We start from the raw sequence: 26,540 nt of genomic DNA, 5'->3' as shown, positions 1-26,540 counted from the left end.
AAACATAAGAACGCAAATATTTATTTTTTCTTTAAAAAAAAAAATCAACAGATGAAAGAAATAGGGATGTTCTAACATAGGCAAAATGGTGAATGTTACACAACGTCTATAGTGGCCACAAACCAACCAATGTCAGGTAATAAGCCCTGTAAATGCCTAAACTTCCATTTTCCTTTTTCTCAAATGTTTTCTATCTTATTGTAATTTGTTCACTTAACACATTCAAAGTTTAAATGAGGTATATCTGACATTAGATCTGGCTATTTTCTGCTAAATGCATATTTTAGATTATGTGGAGAGTCGACAACCGGACTTAAAAAAATTACGACAATTCCTTTAACACATGATAAAATTACTTTTCATGTTACAATAACAAACGACCCAAATATAAACATAAAATAAAATGTTTAATGAATAATGACACAGCACACATCCGAGTTTTAATAGGGCGTACGGTTTTTTGCAAAATACACATCTTCAGTTGTGTCTTCCGACAGACTTAAAAAATCATTAAAACTGGTCACACAATTAAATTCTTTTTGGTATTATAAAAAAACGATGTATGCATTATTAATCATGGATAAAAGTAAAAAACATTCCAACTGTTGTGTAGATTTTAATTTTAACTTTTTTCACAAAGCGCTATTATCTCAGTGTCATGGCTGGCTGCTATCTGCATAACCACGTTTATTTCATATTTATAGCGTTTAAAAACTGCGTTTCGGACTTTTACTTTCTGATTTATAAAATAGCACAAACTAATTAATTTGTACTAATTATATTTTGGTTTGAAAGGTAGAAATCCAATATTTTCAACCCACTGTATATATGTTTAGGATTATTTTATTTGTCATAAAAATCATCGGTACACCAAAGTTCTGTATACAATTAAAAAATATAATTATTATTTCAAATGTTATCTTTATTTCATATCGAACGGTCATATATTTACTATTGAGTGTACACAAATTATATTTTTCTTTGTTTGGCACTATTCACTGATTATTTGTCGTATTTTCTGTCTCCATTTTGTTTCGTAAGTTCGTTCGTTCGTCATATTATTCGTTCGTTCGGCAATTAAAGTCATATTTCGCTCTCGTTGAAACGTCCTCTCATACGATACGAATGAATTTACGAAAATAATTAGTTCCAGAATAAGGCCACTGGTATACGATTTGAGTATCGCGAATACGAAATTGAAACAATCCTATATCTTACGGAGAGCTAGCGGACTAGCGAGCACGGGTGAGTTAGGTATTTTATCCGATGTACGGAATCACGTTATTCGTAATTATATCAACAATACCTTAAGCGACGCGACGTCCTTCTAATTTTAATGTTTTTCGCAGACTTAATTTTAAAATATAAGTTTGCGCTCGTCAAAAAAAATAAATCATTTGGCTCCTCAATACAAATTTGTATAAGAATAAAGCACGGTAAAATTAATGAAAATTTAATGCGTAAAAAAACAAAATACACATATTTATTTATTATTTTATAATTTTATGTTCTTCATATTAATTACCTTAAGTATTTAGGAAAAGAAATGAAATTCACATCCTTGTAAGACTTTCAATATTGTGCCTACAGCTAAGGTATTTTTTAGCGTTTTTGCGATATTTAGGTATGATTATCTGTGTTTAAGTATTAAATAAAGAAACAACAGTTTATTGACAGTAATCTTCGTTTTTTTATTATTGAACTTTTAATACATAATGTTATTTGTACATTGGCAGGCTTATTGCAAAATGGCAATTTCTTACAACCAACCAATAAAATATTCAACAGAAAAGAAAGATTAAAAATCTAAAGATATATAAAAATAGAAATAAACTTATTTTTTTATAAATTACCTTGAATCAAAATTATTACTCAATGGGAAAAAGGAAAAAAAGAGGAAAGAGGAAAGAGGAAAGGAGGAGAGCTTAAGGAAGAGAAAGATGTTTCTTCGGACGTGATTTAAACAGAGATACTGTAGTAACATCTTTGATGGTGGGTGGGAGATGATTTTACAGTCGAGCCGCATGGATACTATATGAGTTTCACTAGCGTAAAAAATCAAATTAAATCGAAAAAATCTAGGTTTCCTTGTCTCATTTTCCACACTACAAAACAGAACCGATTTTGTTTTTTTTTTTTTTAAAGAAAGAGTAACAAACAACAAAAACAAAACAAAACAAACCATCACGCCGTCTCCCCGTAAATATAGGCAGATAGAATAGAATGCCATATCAATGTCTTTGCATACAAATTTTGCTTCCTCTACATTCATACATCTTCTCATGCACGCAGTCTGATTATCCCAACTTTTGACATGTCCATCTTCAAGTGTTTGTTAGATTTGGTAATCCCATGTCATTCTCGGTCTTTCTCTATTTCTGCATCCGTCAAATTATATTTTTTTGCTTTTATTATTATTACTGATTTTACTATTTATTTATATATAAATGTGTGGTAAAACTATGTATGCTAGGTGCACAAATGTCGAAATCCGTGAACTGTGTAAGGCTGAGATCTGCAGATTTTCCAGGCAGCACAGGACAGAAAGACTTTTCCCAGAGTGATTGCCAACGTTGGGAATACCTGACAGGGCTCTTAGATAAAAAGAAGATGTTCATACTGAAAAGTAAAAAAAAGTTTGAAATGAAATAAATAGTTTTATCAGACATTTTCCTGAGAGAAACATAATGAAATTAAGGAAAGTAAGAGTAGCAGAAGGAAATTTTCTGTGTTAGTATCTTTTCCGTTTTTAAAAATAATTTATGATGTTTGTATACTGAACGTCCGAAGACGGCTGATAAAACTGGGCGCTTTTGAAGGTTTTTGGATGGTCTTGGCTCTCATACAAAACAATTTATCAAAAGTACAAAACAATAAATAAAAGTTATAATTCAGGGAAAAAATACGAGAATATATTTGAATGAAGAAAAGTCAGACCGTGTTTCCTCTTAATACATTTGTAGGGTTCATAGTCCATAAACGATGACACACACGTGCTAAAACGTTTCACCTGAAATAGTGTGATAACAATCATTTTCTGTAGAATCCAATATCACATTTAATGCAACTCTATCAGTATTGATCATGAAATCGGGATCATCGTTCTGCAGTAGTGCATTCACATCGTCCCTACCATGAAGAAATGAACTACAAAAGAACGTCGCCTACAAACTACAAAGGGCGTGGCAACGCCAGCCAGTCAGGCCAACAAGTTCAGTTCACTTCAGTCCAGCTCGACGAAGTCACTTAGTTCCAGCATGTAGTTCAAGTGCAGTTACTTCAACTCCTTATCGCCGTAACACTCGTCCGACAGAATTCATTATTTATTCGCCATGTAATAAATAAACATCAAACAGCAACCGCGTGTCTTCTCTGTCAATTTCTAACTTAGGAACTCCAACACTCAACGACCTATTCCGACATATTTCAATGGGAATGAGTTGATAGAGCCGTTTTATAGTGAGGTGGCCAAATGTAATTTTTCTGATACATTCAAATTATATAAAAAAAACAGTACATATCAATATTTGTATTTTATCGTGAAATTATTTCCCCAATAACCCGATGCAATATTTCCCCAGGGGTTCAACATTTGTACCAAATGCCGGTTTGCTATATTTTGTAAAGCCAACAATTTCAGTGTACAACATGCACTATAACATCGATATAGGTTTACTAATGGGGATTCACAAATAGAAAACGTACGCGCAAATATTGTATCATGCATATATGCAAGACTATTGAATAAACTTCTGGAATTATTCTGCCTTTGTTTGAAACATAAATATTTTTTACATTCTTCAAGATTTTCTCTAAGGAATATAAAATTCAAGCATCTTACTTTGAAACCTGGGATGATATTCCAAACGCCCTCACGGCCGTAGAAAACACCTAATTCTCGCGTATTTTGTGTATAATACACGAAATAAAAGTGTTTTCTACAGCCGCGAGATGTTTTTAATGTTTTTTTCCCTTATAATATTATTGATCTCGAAAAAAATAAAAATAGTCAATTGATAACCTTAGAGTGTAATATAATATGGAAACTTCAGTGGTCAATTAGAGTTCAGTCTTATTATGTATACTTTAAAACAATGTGATTGTACCATATGTTTCCTAAAGAAAAAAATCTAATAAAAAGTCCATTTCCAAGTACAAAAGCTTGTCTGTTTATTAGAAAAGAAGGGCATAAAAAACTATGTAATAACATAATTAAACTCTTACAAATGTACTTACATGTATTACTCTAAATTAATGAAAAAATAGATTCGTCGCAAGCGCGTTGCAAATAGCGCTTCAATTCGTGGGTAATTGCTTTCATTTTAATTGTTCTCTAACTTAACTAAATAGCGTCACGACAAGACGATAAGACGTAACCATTTTTAGTTTTGGAATTTAATCACAAACAAGAACCCTAGGTACCTACTAATGAATGAAAAGTCTTTTTCTTTTTATACTGACAGTTTTTGTACGCTTCACCCCACAATCAGGCATTTTTCTTTTAATTTCTTTTGGTTTCGAATTAAATGTTAAGATCGAGTCACTCAGCTGGCGGTTAAAGAACGACTGAATTCGCGTTAGGCATGAGTTGACTGTCATAATTCAAGAGGTCTCAGGGTGAAACGCGGTCTGATTTTTCTCAACACGTATTTTCGTATTTTCTCCCTGGATTATGGCACTAGAGCAGGCATTTTCGCATGATTTTGATTTGAACAAGACAAGGACTTTTAGGCCTGGAAGTTTGATCGTTAATAAAACTGGAGTTTTACTATTGCTGAATTATTAACGAATTCGGTTTACTATCGTTCTACAATCAATGCGTAGTTTCACCCGCGTTTCTACGTGAGTAAAATGTAACAACTGTTTTTTTTCGATTCCAAACCTCAAAAATGGAATATAATATTTTATTATTTTTTCACACATTGTTACACTGGCACTGTGGAATGTGACTTTGCAAACGTCAAAAAAGGGAAACAAATTAAACCACGCGGCAACATGGCATATTAAAACGCAATTAAATAACACGGGTAAACAGAATCTTATAATAATAATAAAGTTTACCAAAGTTAACCAATAAATAAAAAACCATTTAAAATAAAATTTAATAGTCTTGATATATTTAACACTCCATACAATATGTACAGAAGAGAATTAATAGGCTTGATTCATGCTCTCCATTCATAATTCATTCTTTCTTTCTTTCTTTCAATCATCCTTTACCACTCCTTATCAATTTCCTTCTTTTCCTTTCCACTATCTCCTTGTTTTGTTCATATTTATCTTATTTTAATATAAAGTATATTTATTATTTATATAGTTTAAATTTCAAGCCGTCGTCGCTTTATTACAGTGTTATTTAGTGAATACATATAATTGGATGGCCGGTCCTACTATGTATACATTTTATATAGTTTTTTTTTTTTAATATTCATTTAACCTAAATATCTGTTTGTATTCGAAATAAATAAAATAAAATAAAAAAATAAATAAATTTGGCTGTTTGACAACAAAAGGTTGCCGACTCGTGCAGTATCTCAACCACTCGGGTTTTCTTACAAATTATCGCCAAAGACTATTTAACGAATAAAATTGTACACAGATTTCATACAATTAAGCATGTACATTGTCTTTACCATAGAATTTGTATTGTACTCCTCCCCGACTTTGAGTCTGGGGAGTCCTTTGATCAAAACTGAATTTTAAGTAGTCGGGGGATCATTGTTGGAAGGCAATAGTGATCTCAGTCATACAACTGCTGAAGGGAAAAGGATTGTAGAAAGTAATTGAATAATCGTTGAGTTAACAAATTGAAAAAAATATAATTTTGCTCTAAATATTTTCTACAAAAGGTACTTAATATTTTTACAAAAAAACGTTAAATTTGCGACGGAAAACAAAAACCTGCATAATGGATTAAACCAGGCTTTTACAACTTTAATTTCCCTTCTTCAAAATTTTTTTTTACTAGATTCTAAAGCTTTTATAGTACATTTTTATTTAATTATTGTTTTTGACGTCAATAAAATAAAATAATCATTTTAATTGATCCAGGGTCTATAGTACTCTATAGTTAAGAAAATTGCACAAGCAGAGATTTACTGACAAATAAGTAAGAATGTTCTCTTGTACAAAATACATGACAAAAAAATGCTCTGCCTGTTCGAGGATTACTGTGGCTTTAAGTCATTTAAGAACATTTTAATTGTAATACTTTCAAAATTCCTCTCAAATATAACCATAATACCCGCTTCACGTAAAGTAATGGTTTGGACGTACCAAAAGTATGCAATAAGTATGGTAATAGGACTTTCAATTATTTAGTACCTAGCATTATTTTTTTTTCGCCAAAAGAACTTAAATTTAACAAACAATGTAACGCGAGCAAAATAAGAAATTATCTACTCGATCAAAAGTTTACATATGAATAGTGTATTATGTGTAAATATTTTTATTTTTCATTTATTTTCTCGTATTAAAAAAAAATATATGTATATTTTTATTATTTGTATACACATGGAAATTACTGATCTTTCCAGCTCTTAATTTTTTCTGTGAATTCATTATTTTATAAACTTAGATAATACTACATAAGTTAGCGTAAATATAAGTATCCACCAACAAGCTACAGAAAGTGGGTTGGTGGGATTTTAGTTAGCTTTTAGAAAATTAAAATATTAAAACTGAAAAATTACTTAATTATAATGATAAAAATAAAAATAAGAATAGAGTGGGATTCAAACCGTGGACTTGAATGATCCGTCAGTCCGCGACACTAGCCACGAAACCTCATCGAAAATCTGAAAAGGGAATATAATAGCCCGAGTTTTGTTTAGAGGTTTTTTAATAAAAAATATTTGTAAAATTCATAAAATTAAGAAGCAACTCAAGTCAGTAAAGACATTTTTTGGATATTGATTTTATTATATGTCCACTAAGGATATAAAAACCTAGATATTTCTTCTACAAAATAAAAGGTAAACTGTATTGTAAATTAATTAACTCTCGAAACAAATTAGAAAAGAGAACTTTGGTCGTAAATCGCAATTTTTTTCAAATCCAAAAACATTTTCAAATATCAGAAATAAAACACCACAAGGATTCGTACTAAAGTTGGAAGCCATTATAAAAACTTCAAACATCCGAAATTAGATCACGTCCTCGAATTCCGATAGACTTTCAATAATCTTCTTGAAAACCTGAAACTCCGAAAGAGCGCTGAAACTAATTTCTCCACGCATGTCTACGCGTATAATATAACGGATTTCCTCCTGAAAGTTTCCAGTTTGTAAGGACATATGCGCTTATTCTAACTTTTCAAGACTTTCCCTTGCTCTGTTTCCGGTAAATTCGCACCCTTTGCGTCTAGACACGCAAGATTGGTTTTGCGCATGCCCAGTCTGCAATACAACCTTCTGTTGTGGCTACTAAGGCTGTATCGCGATAGCCTGTCAGTCTTCTACGCTTGCCCGAGTGGTGAGGTGCTTTTTAAGACTACTTGAAATTCAGAAAGCTCGTTTCAAAACTTTCAGAAAATTATTACACGTGAAAGCTCTTGAACAACATAAACTGCTACCAGTGTTTTTCAGCTGGCTATAAGTTTTCAAAAGTTTGTTTGAATTCTGTTATTTAGTACAGTAGTACAAACGTGCACGAATTTAATAAACTCATAATAATATCTAATTACTGTTCGCGTTAATCCGTTGCAAAAAAAGCATGAATTTAAAATCTACACAAAGTTTGTAGGTAAGCATTTAATCTATTTTTCGCTTTTGGATTTGTATGCTGTTTTTTTTAAATAGTTGACTTGCATTGATACAAAAAATACTTTAATACATTATTTTGTGTATTTGTAAAATTTTCATTGCGTGTATTTTATTTATTTACCCTATTGTGAAATATTGTTAAAATAAGTCAGCAATTTTATTTTAAACACAGCGCACCACACGCTTTAATGTATTTATAAAAAAAGAGATAAATTCATAAATTTTTAAAAGGTGATTTATTCGGTTTCAGATTAACGTCACATTGTGGCATTTATTAATAAATCGAATCTTATGAAATATTTGTTATGTTTAAATTCTATGAACTATATACATATGTAGTTATAAGTTGATTTATGCCATTGTCGACACAGGACTCTTAGCCTCATAGAGTTTGAGATACGTTATTATTTTTTTTTTGTAATGTAACTATATTTGAATGAATAAATAAATTGTACATATGCCATTCTACCTCATGACCAAATTGCAATTACAAAAATAGTGTCAAAAATTAATTGATGATACTAGACACTCCAATAAGGATCTGATTCTCAAGAGTGGGGTTAGTATTTTTTCGGCTCAAAGTTATGTAAAATACTACATTGGCCCTAAGATATTTGACCTTATCCCAGATTCATGGAAGTGTGGTGGGATTGCCAGGCTGAGGAAGGATTGGTCTCATTTTCACTCTGTACTGGTCGGGGTGAGTCAGATAAATTGTCGTCCAATGTAGGACGTAAGCTGATTTCTAGTTTTACTGGTAATGACCTAAGATTTAGATATTAGTGATATATTTATTGCTGATATATTATTGATGCATAATATTATTTTTATTTTATTGACACAAACGTCAAATGTGCGTTTTAAAAAAAATTATAATATTAACATATTTGACTTAATGTTTTTTTTAAAAAAAACATAATTTTCCTTTTACCTTTAATACCCTTCACTAAATATATACGATACGTGGGAATAACTTTTTCCGACCTTGTGAAGTCTGTTGAATACGGCATTACAAGTATACACTGTCTGTTGTCAATTGTTACTACAAAACGGTGGCACCTGTCTAGTCATTCTTCCAGGCACCCTGAAGTTGATGAAAGATAACAGTTCAGGGCAATTTCATATTGAATATACAATTTTGAATAAATTTAAAGGTCTATAATTTTCCTTCTATCGTTAAGTTTTAACAAATTTAATGTTTTTAGTAAAAAATCGTAATTTAAAAATTCATGACTGATTCTAAGTTTAAAATTTATATACCTTTAGATTTTTTTTGGACTCCTTCAAGAGAATTTTGGTGACAATTGTAGTAAGGAGTCCATATTGTAGAGTTATACTCTAACTGGTTTCTCACTAATGATGTTGGTTTTTGTTGGCTTTAATAATAATATTGTATACATGTCACCGCCAAACAGTTCATTCAGCCACTCAATTCAGCGGCTAGGCTGTTCATTAAATGCCAATCTAACACTTTTTTTTTTGTCAAATTAAAACGTAATTTAAATGGGAGATAGATTATCGTCCATGCGTCTTGTAGTTGAAAGACGTGCTGGGATATTTATTTTCTGTACAGCGCCCTTAAGGTGATTTTACTGATTCCTAACCTAACCCGGCGGCTTTTAGTTCAGCCGTTTCCAAAGGGATAGCTTTCAACCAGCTTATACGTTAAACGTTGAGTTATGTTGATTCATTCAACAAACGGATTAGCCATACAGGTTAAATGAGGTTAATGAACAACTTAGCCGTTCTGTTGAGTGTCAGTTTAAATGACTCACTAGCAAAAAACTAAAAATACTTATTTATGCTTTTATTACGCGTCAATCGATTGTCAATAACTCAATCATTATTTAACGAAATATGCTAAAATTTACGTGCAGAGCGCTTAAGTTAAATGAGTGATAGTACTAAAATATAATAGCACTTCAAAAATGTAACTAACGATATATTTTTCTAGCAACTGAATTTAATTTCAGAGTAATTAATGTTATTTTTATAAACTTAATGAGTCACTCAACTTTTCTTTCAATAAAACCACGTTTTTAATGCCAGCGGACGAAATAATATTTTTATATTTCCTCCCCTTAACGTTCTGGTAAATTCATTAAAAACGAAAAGTTTCATGCTGCATTCAAGGGATGAAGACAGTTATTAGAACACCCCTGTAAAATGTTACAGGCTTGTAGGGTCTAAAAGAAAACTCTATAAAAATGTTGAGACTACTAAGTCAGTGGATATTTATTTTTAATTATTTATTAATACTTTAACAATGTTTTTATTCTTTTTTTTATACATAATAATGTTCCCTTACTGGGGTGTGGTGTCCCGTGCCGAAATAAACATTTTACAAAAAGTGAAACATGCCTTAAATTAGTTATTTAACAAAGTTAACATGCTAATAGTATTAAAAAATGTAATTAATCTAATTAATCTAATTATGATTGACATAATAAGCAATATAAACTAAAATAATCAACAATAAGTTCATGTTTAGCATAATTTTTACAATAGGAACTTTGAATTAAAAAAATTTCTTTCCTTTATTATGTCCATTGTTTTTTTTGGTTATACTAGCCAGAAACAAACTCATATACTTAAGAGATAAAAATATTTTTGACAGCAATATTTTATTTGATAACATGAACTGGTATCAGAGTCTTGTTCTTTTTTTTATTTAAACTCCTTATATACATATGCATAAGGGTGGACATATTGCCTTAAGGCGATTTCATCCTACCCCCCAAACTCGTTCAATTTGAGAAAATTAGTGGTATACGAACATATTGTTGGTATATTATAATATTTTTATTTTAAAATAAAATATCGATAAAAATACTCGTATATGTGTTTTAAGAAATAAAAATTGACCAAATATTTACTCTATACTATGAGAGAGAAGGGGTCAAAGAGGGGAGGAAAGAGGAAGGAGAAAGGGAAAATTTCAATTTTAGTTTATTCTCACTATGGACGCTACGGAAAAAGTTGACTATCATATTAACAATTTTAACAAATAACAACAGTGATGGAGAATATTTTAGAGAGAGCAATATGGAAGTCTAGGCATAAACAGGGCTTATGCTCTGTCATTGGATGGTTTAAGTGGCCACTTTACACACTGTGTAACATTCACTAATCTGCTCATATTTGAACATCTACATTCCTTCAATTCTTTCATCTGTTGATGTTTGTGAAGTTAAAGAGCTGAAACTTTTATTTTTGCAGGTGAGATTCATCTAATTGAATTATTTCACCTACGTACTAGGCAACGCCTGAAAATGTTATTTTTTCAATTTCTATACTTCTTCATGGACCAGGTGGATTTATCAACATTATTTTGAGTTTGTCCAAATTTTTGTAGACAAGGACTGGATTCAACTCCCTGGAAAGCTGTTTATATTAACATATTACAACAGAGATGAATAACATTTAAGAAAATCTTCATCTCTGTTATAATATGTTAATGTTAACAGCTCCCCAGGGAGTTGACTCCAGTCCTTTGTCTTCAAAAATTTGGACAAACTCAAAGTATTGTTTCTTAATCTAACAAATATGTAAAAAAGTTTTGTAAATCTTTATTTGTAATTTCCCTTTTATACTATCTCGGATAATATCAAAGTACTTTATTTAATTTGACGTTTTCACCGTCGTGTATTTATTTATTTATGCTTTATTAAGTTAGTTCATAACATTTTAAGAACTAATATAAACTTGTTATATGTATGTTATATAACTATATATATGTTAAGGGGCACACAGTAGAATGATTCATATCGTTTTTCTTACTGTTTACAATGATATTAAAATTAGTAGAAATATCAAAATGATTTATTAAAATGGGTAGGAAGAATGTTTTTTCACCATTCAGTGATAACAGATTAAAACGGAATAAAATGGCGCTTTAGAAATTATCCAGAATAATAATAATAAAATAACCAAACAAGATTTTTTCTATGAGAGATATCCACTCGATCACAGAATATCAGTGCAAATTGTTTCATGGACCCGTCTCTAGCAGAGAGTGGAATAGACAATCCAATGATTGGATTTGAATTTAAAATAAAACATGAACTCAATTCGATTGCAGGTATTACAAAAGCCATCTTGATTGACTAAAGGGCTTCTCGAGTGGTTTGAAATAGCATTTATTTACAAGCTTATGTGAGGACTATTTTAAAACGACAAATAATTTGATTTTTTTTCCAAATATAGTACACAGAATATATAGTTGTACAGAAGTCGTTTCTTTTTGCTTCCTGATTAAAAAATGAGCCCCAAAAGTAAAACAAAACGGTAAAAAAAATTCAGCTTTAATAGATTTTTTTTGCTTTTACGTTACAAATATTTGATTACACGCCTTCAAAATGAATGGTCAAGTAGACGAAAGTGAGAATTTTTGACACCTTTTTCTATTCGCATTCAATCTAGAGAAAAAAGCTGCTTAAGCTGCTCGCGGTATTTGGGCATCATACGGTGAAGATGCTATTAATTATTGATTCATTTGTTATACAATAATGAAGGACAGTACATTATTGACTAATTTGTTCCTTTGTTTTTTTGCATTGAAGAAAAAAAATAATTATTTACATCATTAAAACTTTTAACATTATTTTAAACAGTACTTTTCTATTCAAACATGTGTTTTTTTGATTGGTAATAAAAAAATCCTAAAAAATGGAATTTAAATAAGACCATAAAACATATTACAACAGAGATGAAGAACATTTAAGATAGGGTAATATAGAAGTCTAGAAATCTACAGGGCTTATGACCTGTCAATGGCTGGTTTAAGTGGCTTCTTTTAGGTCTCTTAAATGTTCTTCATCTCTGTTGTAATATGTATATATAAACAGCTCCCCAAAGAGTTAAATCCAGTTCTTGTCTACAAAAATTTGGACAAACTAAAAATATTGTTGATAAATCCACCTGGTCCATGAAGAAGTATAGAAATTGAAAAAATAACATTTTCAGGCATTGCCTGGTATGTAGGGGAAATAACTCAATTAGATGAATCTCACCCGCATAAATAAAGGTTTCAACTCTTAATCTTCACAAACATCAACAGATGAAAGAATTGAAGGAATGTAGATGTTCAAATATGATCAGATTAGTGAATGTTACACAGTGTGTAAAGTGGCCACTTAAACCATCCAATGACAGGGCATAAGCCCTGTTTATGCCTAGACTTCCATATTCCTCTCTCTAAAATATTCTCCATCACTGTTGTTATTTGTTAAAATTGTTAATATGATAGTCAACTTTTTCCGTAGCGTCCATAGTGAGAATAAACTAAAATTGAAATTTTCCCTTTCTCCTTCCTCTTTCCTCCCCTCTTTAACCCCTTCTCTCTCATAGTATAGAGTAAATATTTGGTCAATTTTTATTTCTTAAAACACATATACAAATATGTTTATCGATATTTTATTTTAAAATAAAAATATTATAATATACCAACAATATGTTCGTATACCACTAATTTTCTCAAATTGAACGGGTTTGGGGGGTAGGATGAAATTGCCTTAAGGCAATATGTCCACCCTTATGCATATGTATATAAGGACTTTAAATTTAAAAAAAAGAACAAAACTCTGATACCAGTTCATGTTATGAAATAAAATATTGCTGTCAAAAATATTTTTATCTTGGTACAGTGAATAAAACCTGGGGCCGCGGTCATGACAGTTTAACGCAATATGACTGCTACATCAAATGTATGGTGTTTTGCAAAAATGCGTTAAACGACTCAAAGCAGTGTTACATTGGTTTTAGTCCAGCTGCAAGGTTTTTGGTGAACATATCGATGTATTTCAGAGAAATTAATGTTTACACTCGTATAACTATTTTTCATAGTAAGAATATCACTTTTGGACACTAACTAATTTTTTTCGATTTTGTGACTTGGCAAATTTTTGCATAACACCATCCAAATGAAGAGTACACGATATAAATAATGAATGTCAAAAAAGGGAGTTTTGAGATTAACGCTTTTAAGTTTTCAAACCTCTTTGACATTAAAACAAGCTTATAAATCTAAATGAATCTGCTTAATGTAAATAGCCTAGACTGTTTTATAAAATCTAGAATGGTTTTAATGAATACTAAATTACCGCTTTCCCTTATTTAACTGACATTCACCCTTTATCTCGAAAAGCAAAGCCTTTATGTCAATTTTATTAAACAGAAGTGTGAATCATGTGAACTGCCGTCGGATGCCATAATTAGATTAAAACTCTAATAATGGCGACGAAAAATTGACACATATCCTTAAAGATACAGAAGACAGGATATTTATATCCTGTACCCTTTAAATATAAACTTAAATTTTACTAAAAAAGAAGTGTGAAACTCGAGGCAAAACATTTTGAAGATTCTTAGTTATGTACATCAACAAAACGTTGTACGTTGGTACAGTTTTCCTTTATCTACTAAGATACCGTCCCCAAAAAACACAGCAAGGCTGCATTTTCTTCAGCACAACAGAACTATTATCGAGCGAATTTCCAGATATTGCAATATTACTGGTATAAAAGAAAATCGTGAAAACACGCCAGGAGAATTTATACAACCCTGCATTTTATTACTCGGGGAATGGAAATAATAGCTTTCTTCTGCTGTCATTTCGTCCTTAATGAATAAAAAAAAACAACTCATTTCCGTCCTTCAAAATTCAAATGAAGGAAATTTTACAAAAATCCATTTTTTTATTACGGATTCGAATGAAAATACACTTCTGTTAGTACGAGTAAATTAAGTAAAATTTATCTGTAATCGTTCAGAATACTTGTACAAAAAATGTAATTACGTGAAACTTAAAAGGCATTATCATTCAACGAATTAAATAATCTATAAAAACCCTTGCTTTAATATTTATGTGTGCTAATTAAATTTTAAATTGTATTTTACATTTGTTTATTTCAAACCAATTACAATTTTTTTTTACCGAAGTGTGATGTGTGAAAGCTGTAATATTTTACCTAAAAAAATTAAATACACCAAATATTTAATACCGTAAGATATAGAGTTTTTCCGGTAAAATAGAGGGTTTGGTAAATATTGAACTGGCACCTAAAGCGTAAAACTGATCACCTTACCTTTCACATGACAGAAAATATACATACACTCTGCAATTAGTGCCAAAACAATGCCTGATGCACAACTGGGTGAGGATCGGAAAAATGTAAATTATAATGTTGAGTATTTAAAAAAAAAAATTAAATCGAGCTAACATTAAAACATAAAAGTAAAACAAAAAAAAAAATTCAAATAGTTTATGCAGCCATATTTGTGAAACCCTGACTGCCACGTACTGTTGCGTGACTATTTCTTAGAAGGTTCTTCGGCAAGATACGCTGCCCTGTGCGGACTGCGGACCAGATAGGATCATGCGACGAGACAAAATGCGTAATGTTTTGTTCCATATGAATAGGTACATTGGGGTAATTTAGGACCCCATCGGAACCGGCGTAACTTTTGGAGTTTCAGTACGGGAAAGGTTGTAGACTTTCTTAGAAATCGAAACCAGGACTGCAAGCATGGATATAAAAAGTACAATAGTCAGTATAAATAATATTGTTTCGGATATTGCCTTTTATCTTTTTACGAATAACGCAATTCTTGCAAAATATAACACGACTTTACTCATATACTTGGCATAAAGTTACGCCTAAGTATACTGGTATAATTTGGATTGGAATACTATCTTTTTTATAGTGATATAATAAAGATGGTATTCCTATCTTCATTATACCACTTTACTTAGGCGTAACATTACACCGAGCTTATAAGTAAAGCCTGATAAGTCATAGACCTTGTGATTAATAATTTACCTTCGTTAACTATATGTTTCTTATTAAGTATTCAAATTGGGTATGAATATCATTTACCGGGGAAAAATCTGGGGATCTTGATAAATTCAGACAAAAAAAGTTTTCTTTGTGTATATTTTGGGCAGATCGTTGACCCACTTTTTATACCATAAACCTATCCCTTTTTTACGTATATAAATAAACCCACAACCCTTGAATATAAATATGCAATCTTTACTATTCCAGTGATAAGCTTGCTCCTATATACTATATCGTACCTACTTTTAGTTCCGGTAAAATGGATTTAGGTAAACTCTTTATGTCAAAAATTGTGGTGTGCAGTATTTTCTTTTTTACGTTTTGTAACGAGGTATGATTTTTTATATTCGCTTTTGAATCATGCTGTTTATATAAAAGAGTGCCTCACGCCTAGTGCAGCTTACTATTATTTTTTCGCTTGCAATTTAATATTGTTTAAAATCATAAAAATATTTTTAAAAAAGAAGAAGTTTTATAAAAAAAATATTAAAAAATAATTGTTTAAATAAAATAACTTAAAAATAAATGATAAAAGTAGACCTATAGTAGATAGTAAATAATTTTTGAATTCCCAAAAGGAATTGTCAAAACATGTGCTTTAGGGTGGTTCTTAAATCAGGGAAAAAAATATTACTTATTAATTTTCCTTGGAGCCCTGTAATTTTGATCTTCTCTGTAAAAAAAAGAAACTGTAATTTTTTGGAATTTTGAAACTTAATTTTAGGATTTGCTTCCATAACTCAAAAAATATTTTTTGAGGAAAAAAGATTAGAATGAATCATTCAGGCGTATTACAAAGAAGATTATATTTAATAAACATGTGATTTACATTTACAGAAATTACAATGTTTTGTAAAATAATTAAATAGTTTTTAATAAAATAGCAATAGTATGGAGGATAATGTGTCAACCTAGTTTTGTAAATTAACCTTTAATTTAATACAATTTTGATGTTTACCAGAATAATTGAATTTTATAGAAATATCTTGAAAATCTTTGTTTTTAATATTAATTATGTATTATTGTATGTTTTCTGAATAAAATAGAAATCAATTAAAAAATACATTTTTCAAAAAACACAAAATCCTGAAATATTTCATCGCTTGGTAGAGACTACTGAATATTTAATATATCTTTGAGTGACCCATAAAACACTTTTTTTAAATCTGAAACTTTTATAAAAGTCTTTTCTCTTATCATTTATTTATTTTATTTTATTTGGGATTTTTACAGCCATTACATAAAATATAACTATAAATATGTTAACAATACCAGAGCCAATTAAAAAAATCCACTGTAAATCAAAATTAAATAAGGAGTTGTACAAAATTGTATGTGTGCGACGTTTGTATTGGTTAAGCAATAGTATATTATTTTAACAATACACTGACAGTCTAGTGAGGTTCTCCTGCATTTTAAGACTGTTATCGGTGTTTTCAATTTATCATCATAGAAAAAAATAAGAGTGTGCCCCTAGTAGATTTTAAATATAAGTTTTTAGGACCACCCTAATATATTATTTATACATATATTTCGCTCTGTACTTGTTAACCTATTTGTACTGCCTTCACGTGCGAGAGAGGGGCTTATTGTGTTGTATTCGAGGAAAAGTGCTCAGCTCTGAAGATGTCAGGATTACGTAGTCGTACATGAGCGTGTAAGTAAATGTTGCTAATGAGTGACGTGTCAAGGTGATAAATAAGGATTTTGTGTAACCATGAGAGGTCTATTATATTTGTACTCGTTTCAAGACTGTCTGTTTTAAAGAAAGTTAAGTGACAGTGTAACCTAAACATTAATTTTATTGTATGTCTCAGTTTATTTATTTATTTATAATATATACAGCCTAAGCTAATTAAAACAGTTACATGAAGAAACATTAATGCAAGAAACTGAACAAAAAGAACATAAAACTATTTAGCAGAGACAAACAAGGGTAAAACAATAATTGAATACAATATATTCAAAAAAACGAAAGACCTAAAATTTTGAGCTAAACCATGCCAATCCAACTTCATCCCACACTGTTTAGTCGCGAAGAGATCTACGAAAAACCGGAAGATCTATCCCAAAAAATTCCAAGTCGTGTGATGAATTGACTAATCTACACATTCTTGACATTGGGGCATAAAAAACAAAGTTGCTCTTAGAAGATTTTATAAATGGCAGATTTTGACTTCTGGTGACACGGTTGGGAACATGAAAAGAAATTGATTGCAACAGAGATGGGACATCACTTAAAGCATTAAGTATTTTGAAAATGCATATAAGGTCCATCTTAGTTCTACGTCTCTCCAATGAAGGCATATTAAGAGATTGCTCTATTTCAAAATAGGAATAATTACCTCTTTGTAATCCGAGCAACCATGCCACTTTTCTTAGAAAACGGTGTTGGACAGATTCGATGTGGTCAATATGAGTCCTGTAGAATGGAGACCAAATAGGAGAAGCGTATTCTAGATGGGGTCGAACTAGTGAGCAATAAAGAGTTTTGATGGTATTAATATTTTTGAAGGCTGCCGTCACTCTATTGATAAAACCGAGAAGTTTGAGAGATTCGTTTACAAAGTTTATGAAGTATACGTATTCTAATTATGTTTAAAACTAAAAATATATGTAAACCTTGAACCGGAGAATAAAACTTTTCATGTGATCTAAACCAATTGAATTGAATAGAAAGCTTCGAGATGTTTCTGCAGTATTCAGTTTTACTTCCAATTTGTCACCGTTTGAGTGCGGGAGATATGTATCTGACAATATCGTACTCCATCGTAAACGAATGAAATTTCGTTCAAATTTCGTACTCAACAGACGTCACTTATATGCGAACAAAAAACATTTAAACCCATTGAGGTATATAACTAGAGTAAGCATAAGCGTTTAAAATATGGTCCCTCAACTTGCGGCCAATTGGCATATGTTTGATAGAACAGACTTTAGTCTGTTGCGAGCGTTTGCCTGCCACTTTAAACTTTTGTCTCCTTGCAATTACTAAAATGCAAATGAAAATACTGCTCAAATCAATCTGGAAAAGATAGAAAAAGCGACCGTGTAACCTTTCACTGGTAAAAAATGTTTTATCTTAACCAATTATTGTTTAACATAGTCATTTTAATGTCGAAAAACGTTTTATTATTACAACAACAATGTTTTGAGTATCGAAATGCTTGCAGACTGCCTGGATTTTCTCGCTAGGAAGTTGTTCATATTTAAACTTGTTGCAACAGAGAGGGAAACATTTTTGAGAAGGAGCATATGGGAGTCTAGGTATTTGCAGGGCTTATTACCTGACATTGGTTGGTTTAAGTGGCCACTTTACACACTGTGTAACATTAACTATTCCACCTATGTTTGAGCATCCACATTTCCTCAACTCTTCCATCTGTTGACTTTTGTGAAGTAAAAGAGCTGAAACCTTTATCATGTGGGTGATATTCATCCGGCTGAACCAATTCACCTACTAGGCAACGCCTGAAAACAATTTTTAAATTTTGTATACTTCTTATTTTACCAGGTAGTTAATTCAACAAAGTTTTTTGTATGTCCAAATGCTTGCGGACTGGCTGGATTTTCTCCCTAGGGAGTTGTTCATATTTAAATTTGTTGCAACAATTTTCTCATAATTTTTTTTATTGCTGGGCAGAAACAATATTTAAATTAGTCTTTGAAAAATATTTGCGTTTTCCAATCCCTGCAATCAATTCGCTAAAAAAATGTTAAATTAGATTTAGGGTGGCCTTTTAGAGCTCTCTGGCGGATTAAAAAAATCGTACTTTAACGAATTTGTTCTCGTCAGGAGTGAACTTAACAGGGGTTATCTGTATTAGAATAAATTGATTGAAGTCAATTAAATAAAGATGCTGACACGCACATAAAGATATGTTTATTCAGAACAAAACATAAAATTTGCACTGTTGCCGGCCTTGCTTTTGTAATATTTGCATACGGCACAACGGTGAGCAAGTTTGCATACCAAGGTATGTAAATTTACAAATATCAAAGTATGTGACTTTTAAAGAATGCAAGTTTACAAATATCAAAGAATGTAAGTTTACATAACGAATGCAACTTTACATAATTTCAAAGTGGGTGAGTTTTTATGCGGCGCTAAAACGGCGCAGAAAAGAGCGAATTCCCCGCAGACAAATAAAAGCATTTTCAGCAAAAATGTGCACTACACTCCACATACATAATGTGCATGCACTTCACCCACTTAAGTACGATCCACTTCAAAAAAGCCCAGTTGACATTGCTATGGAAACTCACAATGGGAAGTCGTGGGAAGAGATATCAGTAATTGTACCATGCTACTTATATTAGGGCCTCACCGCAAAGTTTATTTTTAAACTTAATTACATAGAATTCGAATATTCCAGAAACCGCAGACGTGCATCAAACTGAATCCGACTTACCTATCCACAAATGAGTAGTTTCACGTTTTGGCAATTAGGTACTGTGTAGACGTCGCTTAGTACGCAACTGCCGATTTAAATTCAATTATGGCGTGTTGTGTCGTTTGCAAAAGTCAAAATACTGCTGGAATAAAAAGGGAATGCGGTAGGATCACATTTCATGCGTAAGAAGCGAATTCACTAGTAAAACTATTCAGGAATTTAATTATTTTACCATCTGTCAGATTGTTAAATAAAATTACGTGGACATTTTGTTAGTATCGCCAGGGTAGTCGAATTTTTTACCCGGCTTTCTATTTATAAGCCTTAGTGTAATATTAATCGGTAAAAATGTTTACTTTATTACTAAATTATTATTTAATTATTTTTTTACGTTTGCCTAATAAAAGTACCTATTTTTTTTAAAAATCCAGTGAGTAAAATATTTTTTGTTGTAAAATATAACAAAACATAAGACAATATTATCTTATATTTGTGTTTATTGTTCACGGTCTGGCAACATTACGGAGCCACTTCACGTATGCACGCAGGTGGGATGTCAGGTAGAGGGGGGACTTTTCGACACAGTACAATATATGCAAACTTGGTTCTACGCGCCTTCTGGCATATTGTCATTCTATGCTTGATTACTTTTCTATCGATATTTTACTGTTTTCTCACAAATCTCATAATCTTTAGTTATTTTTATTTATTTATTTTTTTATTAATAAATTTCATAAAAGGTACATGTTTTGAAAAATATCTATACATATCTACTTTTATTTTATTTACTTTTATTATGTATAACCATACTATTAAATATAGTTTTCCTTTATTTTATTTTTTTAATAAAAACAAATATTTGCTTTTTCATCATTTACCCAGATATTTAAATTGTGGGGGCCATTTTCAACGAGTTGTAAATAACTCACTATTAGAAAATGGAAATCAATTTGCGGTAGAGTGAGGTTCGAACCATGGACCTCTGATACATGAGTCCGCTACACTAGCCACTGGACTACAACCCAAGAAGAAAATATGTAATTAATACGAGTATCTCTGTCTTTAACGTTTTGAAATACTGGTTATGTAAAAACCGTTCAAAATTATAATGAAAATAGTTGTACGATATATTTTGACGCATAACCCTCACATTTTAATTGAACTCTGATACCATTATCGTTATTGTTTGAATAAAATCTAGTACATTATTATCTGAGACGGACAATTATATTAAGGAGTGGTTAAGGGGAGAATTACAGCACATTTTTTAAGTTAATATTTTATTCGATTTAACATGAAAAGCACATTAGTTCTAACAGTGATAATCCGTGCATAAATGTAATGAGGTTGTTATATATAAGACATAAGTATGGTACGTTTATAGTATCCAGATAATAACACATAATTTTTTTTAATAACCTACGCAGATTTCATTAAGAATAATTGAAAATAAGTTTGTAATGTTTTTTCTTAATTTGTGAAACAATGTTCATAACAGTATATCCTCATGATCGTAGAAAAACGACGAATGTGATTTTTTAAACTTTACATGAGTGTGGTAATTTTTTTTTTCATACTTTATATCACAACTAACAGTATTAAAATCTATCGATTGAACGTTGTTATATTGAAAGCAGGTAGGTGTTATCGGCTGCAGTAAAGTCAGTTATATGTTTCGTTAAAAATAGCCAATATTTATTAATGAATGAATTAATTTATTTACTTATAAACGGCATTTCTGCCATTTACATATATGTGATTTACAGAGTGCTTGAAAAAATAATCTAGTTTAATAAATTAGCATACCATACACATTAGAATTTCTTGAAAAAAATACATATTTTAAAGTAATTAAATTAACAAAAAGTTCCGATAAAATAACAAAATACTTAAATCAATCAAATTACAACTATTCTAACCCAATCCCCTGAATAGAATCTCATAGCTTGACATTTGCTTATATTGAGTTGCAATTTATTTTGTTGGCACCAGATGCTTAATGTGGACAAATTATGGGACAAAATGTTATAATCATTAATGTTTTTTATCTCTTTGAATATTTTTATATCATTTGCAAATATAAGAACTTATGCTTTCATACAAAAAACAGTGACAATCAACTTCTGAAAATAGTGTTGATAATGAAATATTTCACTTTGAAAACCACATTTCAAACTCATAAATATTTCAACCTTGCCAATAACCAAATACAGGGCCTTATGCATTGTAAGCAAAATGGAAAACTTCTGCACTATGAAATAAATTTATCGCTGCTAGATTTAATTTTTCGGGGTTTTATAACTCTATTCTTATCAGCCCTGACACGAACAAGGTATGAATTCGACGCGAAGTTCAGTTGCACCTCGCAATAACCCTATTGTTCTGGTCTCGTACGAGACTTGCCTTCCTGTAAGAGTTGTAATCGCTGAAGGAAACGGTACTGGTGGTGACTCGTTGCAGTTGGTGGTGTATCTTCTCACAGGAGATGACCGGGGCTCGAGCGGTACATCCATTCGTCCCTTTTGTACATAACGTCAATGCACTGTGAACTGACGACACTGTACTTTTCTGGTTCAGACTGTGTTTAACTACTGACACAGGAATTTATTTATTTATTAACGGACATTGTGCATTTATACAATTCATAGGGTTTTCAAATTTCAATATAAGAATGGTTAAAAACATATTAAAAAAAAAAAAGAAGCATCGACAAACATGAGGGACATCAAGACAAGATCTGGACTATTCATTTAGTGCTCGTTTAAATTGCTGTAAACTTAAATCAAAAGAGTCCAGATCTTGTCTCGAGTTAACAGTACGGCAATGACGGGTCATTGGAGAATTAAGGCCATAGTTTTTTCTTTGCTGATCGATGAACAGTACTTCATTAATTCTCAACCTACGAGTCGGAATATGGAATTTATTTTGTCCCAGTAATGATGGCACATCGATTATACCATTTAGTTCGCCGAACATATAAATGCAGCCAATATTAGTTCTACGTTTTTGTAGACTAGAAATATTTAACATTGACGCAACTTTTCGAAGCAAGCGATGTTGGACTGATTCAATGTGATTTATACGATTCACATATAATGGAGACTAGACAACGGAGGCATATTCTAGAAGAGGGCGAACAGTTGAGCAATAAAGAGTTTTGATAGTACGGACATTAGAAAAAAACGGAGGATATTCTGGTAATGAAGCCAAGTAATTTCAGTGATTTATTTACTATATTATCTAAATGCTCGTTGTGTGTCAGTTTATAGTCCAAAAAAAATAATTTAATGAATATAAAAGAATCATGAGTAAAGTTAATTAGATTACATTATAAATATTCTTATTATGAACGCTAACGTGACACGAGGATGACCAAGGAAGACGTGGCATGATCAGATAAACCAAAATCTCAAGTTTGGTCATATCAAAAGCAGACAAAACCAAGGGCATGTATGACAAGATGTGTGAATGTGGAAGAAGCTAGGAATATATGCCAGGATAGACGTGTGTAGCGGTCCATTCTTTCTGCCGACCCCTGTGGGGAAATGGCGAGATTGTAGCAGTAGTAATAAATATTCTTTAAATTTATTCAATAGTCGTTAACACAAACAAGGTATTTTACTAAAGTTTTTAGTATTTTGCGCGATTTAAAAAAATACTTTAAAAAGTCATACAATTTTAAGTTTTAGTAAGTTAGTAAATTTTAGGTAAGTGGCAATTTTTTCATTTGGGTGTAGCAATGTTTAACACTTTTGCCTACCACGCAAGAAACCTTGGATTTGATTCTCCGTTAGGTTGACATGAAATATTTGTAAAAAAATGTGCTTTAGCACCGAAATATTTCGTAGTATTTGTTCTGGCACCCGAAGCGTAAGACATAATGTGTACATATAAAGAAAAAATATCGAGATACCAAGGTGGACCAATGCTATGCTGTGTCCTTTACACATTCTGTGCGAACAGTGGAATGATGATGATTCAAAATTGACGGTAAACTTAAAGAAGCTGATGATGCGGAGTGTTTGTTTAGATGTTGATATCTGTCAAAAAGGGAGTTCAGTGTCTTTTTTAATTTTGTTTTTGTTTGTTAATAGACTATTAAACGAAGCCAATTTTTTATTGTTTTATTTTTATATATCGCACTATCAGCGCTATGATATTTTAAAGTTTTGTATTTTCCGTTTTTTTTTGCGATAAGTAAACCGGATATCCTTCACAACTCTCATATCACTGTTTGGTTTATATAAATCAGTGACGTTGTTCAAAGTAGTGCGTTTTTATTAAAATATTTTTTATTATTTTTTTCGTAATTTTCAAGAAACTTTACCTTACAATTTATTGCTATGATTTTTACCGCGCGCTAGAAAACATGTCTTGTATCCAATTTCCCGTAGGGCTGAAGTTCCTAATTGTAAACAAGATATTGATTAGGACGTGTTTCGTTCTTATTATTTTCGCAACCTTTTTAGTAGTTTAACTAATTTACACACTTTATTTCGGTACGAAAATTTCTAATTAATTGAGTCGAGAAATCTTCATAACCAAATCCTAAATGCATCGATTTATTTGTTGTTAATTTTGCTAGTAAATACATTTTTAGTAATTTTTTTTCTGTTCTATTTGTAGGTAAAAAGGTAAAAAGGTTGCCATCGCTTTGATTGCTAAAAAACTCATAGAAACTCTGATAGCCGTAGATAGTTAACTTAATAATATATAAAATAAACAGAAACAAAACTAAAGTGATGACTGTGGCCCATAATGAACAGCAAATTAATGTGGTAAAGTTAAAAGCAACACTGAAAAATGTGAAAAAGTTTGTGTATCATGTATAAATAAATCTTGCAAGCAGGATCACCGGGGATGGTGGAACAAAAAGAATAGTCGACTGCCGCATATTTGAAAGGAGGCTTTTGTTTAACAAAAAGTAATAATTTTAGAGTCAAACATCATAGACCTAAAGGTCGGAAAGCAACTGGCCAAGACATAATGACATGTATGGATCATATTGATGTACGGCTGTAAAACACGGTGCCTTAACGAAATATATAAAAAAAACTACTTTGAGATGTGATGTCAGGAATTTTCTAGAGAGACCACATTACTAATAAAATAATCTAATAAAAAGCACCTAATAAAAAGCATGTCAGATTGACGAGGCCAATGGATCGGTCACATTACGCGCTATTAGAGTCTCCTGCATTACATAATAGAAGGAATGACTGAAGGGAAAAATCACGGAGCCCGGCGGGATTATTTAGAGCAAGTGTGCTATGACTTGAACTGCGCCTCATGCGACTTTACTGCAAACCAATCAATCCCCAAGATTGAGACTGAGAAAAAGAAGAATGTTTTTGCATTTTTTCGTTTTTTATTCATAAATCCAGTTTTTGTCAATTTAAATATCGTGGCTTTTTGGTTGAGTGGGTGTTTTTTCATTTGTCTTTTTATCTAGTCTAACAAGTGAGTCGTTAATAAGTTAAATGTCACTAGGGCGACTGTTTAACGTCACTTGATATACAGGAAAAGAGCTCACAACTTGCAACAAGCATGCTGTGAACATACTTCTACTCTCCTCGAGTACTGTGTGCGCTAAGCACTCGGGTTTTGGTACTATACGCTTTGAATTGAGTTGAAAGTTAAAAACGTCATCTATCCGACAAAAAAGTTAGTTTTCGTATATATCACAACAAAATTTCGTTTTTAGTCAAGCAAGGAGACCTAAATACATGTCGAACATCAAATCAACAGAATGGTTGGGTGATTTCTGAGCAAAAAATGCATCAAGAAGGTCAACTTCTTGTGCAATAACAGGCTATTAACAATGCAGGACAACTTCCAGAACATGTAAATTAAAAAACCTCAGAAATTGTTGATTTTCCCGCTGCATAATTTGTAAATCAGCACAATCTTCATAATGTGCTCGCAACTATAGTAAATGAAAAACAATGAGAAGAAAATAATATAAAGAAATGTATCAGGTGTCCTAGGTTCGAATCTCGCCATATTACCACTTGATTTTCATTTTTAGCGCATGTTTTTTTAGACCACGTAGTTAAAAATCACAAAAAAAAATATTTTAATAAATTGATTTATGTTTGTAATTAATTATCAACCCTTGATGAAATTTCATTGTATACCACTTTATCCCATTGAATTTCTCCAGGGTATGCTTGGTCACAACAGTTTAAAGACCAAAAGGAATGTATATTTAACTACTCATTTCTTTCAATTGTTGCGCGATATTATTAACAACCCATAAAAGCTAATGCGGAACATTAGCTTTTATGCTGCGGATACCTTAGACAGCGTCAACATAGTCTGCTACACATTCCAATATACAAGACCAACCTACCAATGGTTATGCCTATTGGAAAGACTATCTCAATTTTAAACAAAATTACTTTGGAAATTGATATTTTTCCCGTCCGAGGGAGTTTTTTGTTACAAGACAATCTTACTTTTTTAACATAATATTTTCAAGATGTTATCTGCGTATACCTACGTGTATTTTTAAATTCACATTTTTTTACTGACTTCATATTTTT

General features: G+C 31.3%; 2 long non-coding RNA genes across 2 annotated transcripts in view; one reads left to right on the top strand and one right to left on the bottom strand.

The window, feature by feature from the left end:
* The window catches only part of LOC148279999 (uncharacterized), a 233,012-nt gene that overhangs the window by 137,415 nt on the left and 69,057 nt on the right, over positions 1-26,540 (bottom strand). The gene's annotated exons all lie outside the window — the stretch shown is intronic.
* The window catches only part of LOC148279998 (uncharacterized), a 132,313-nt gene continuing 113,340 nt past the window's right edge, over positions 7,568-26,540 (top strand). Inside the window, exon 1 of the long non-coding RNA XR_015822726.1 lies at positions 7,568-7,739. This is a non-coding gene — a long non-coding RNA (uncharacterized LOC148279998). The remainder of the gene's footprint in view (positions 7,740-26,540) is intronic.

Source organism: Micrasema longulum, unplaced genomic scaffold, assembly GCF_059751315.1.
Source record: "Micrasema longulum isolate JH-2025_06_02 unplaced genomic scaffold, ASM5975131v1 h1tg000632l, whole genome shotgun sequence".
Taxonomy (NCBI): domain Eukaryota; kingdom Metazoa; phylum Arthropoda; class Insecta; order Trichoptera; family Brachycentridae; genus Micrasema; species Micrasema longulum.
This window is presented reverse-complemented; position numbering and strand designations above follow the sequence as displayed.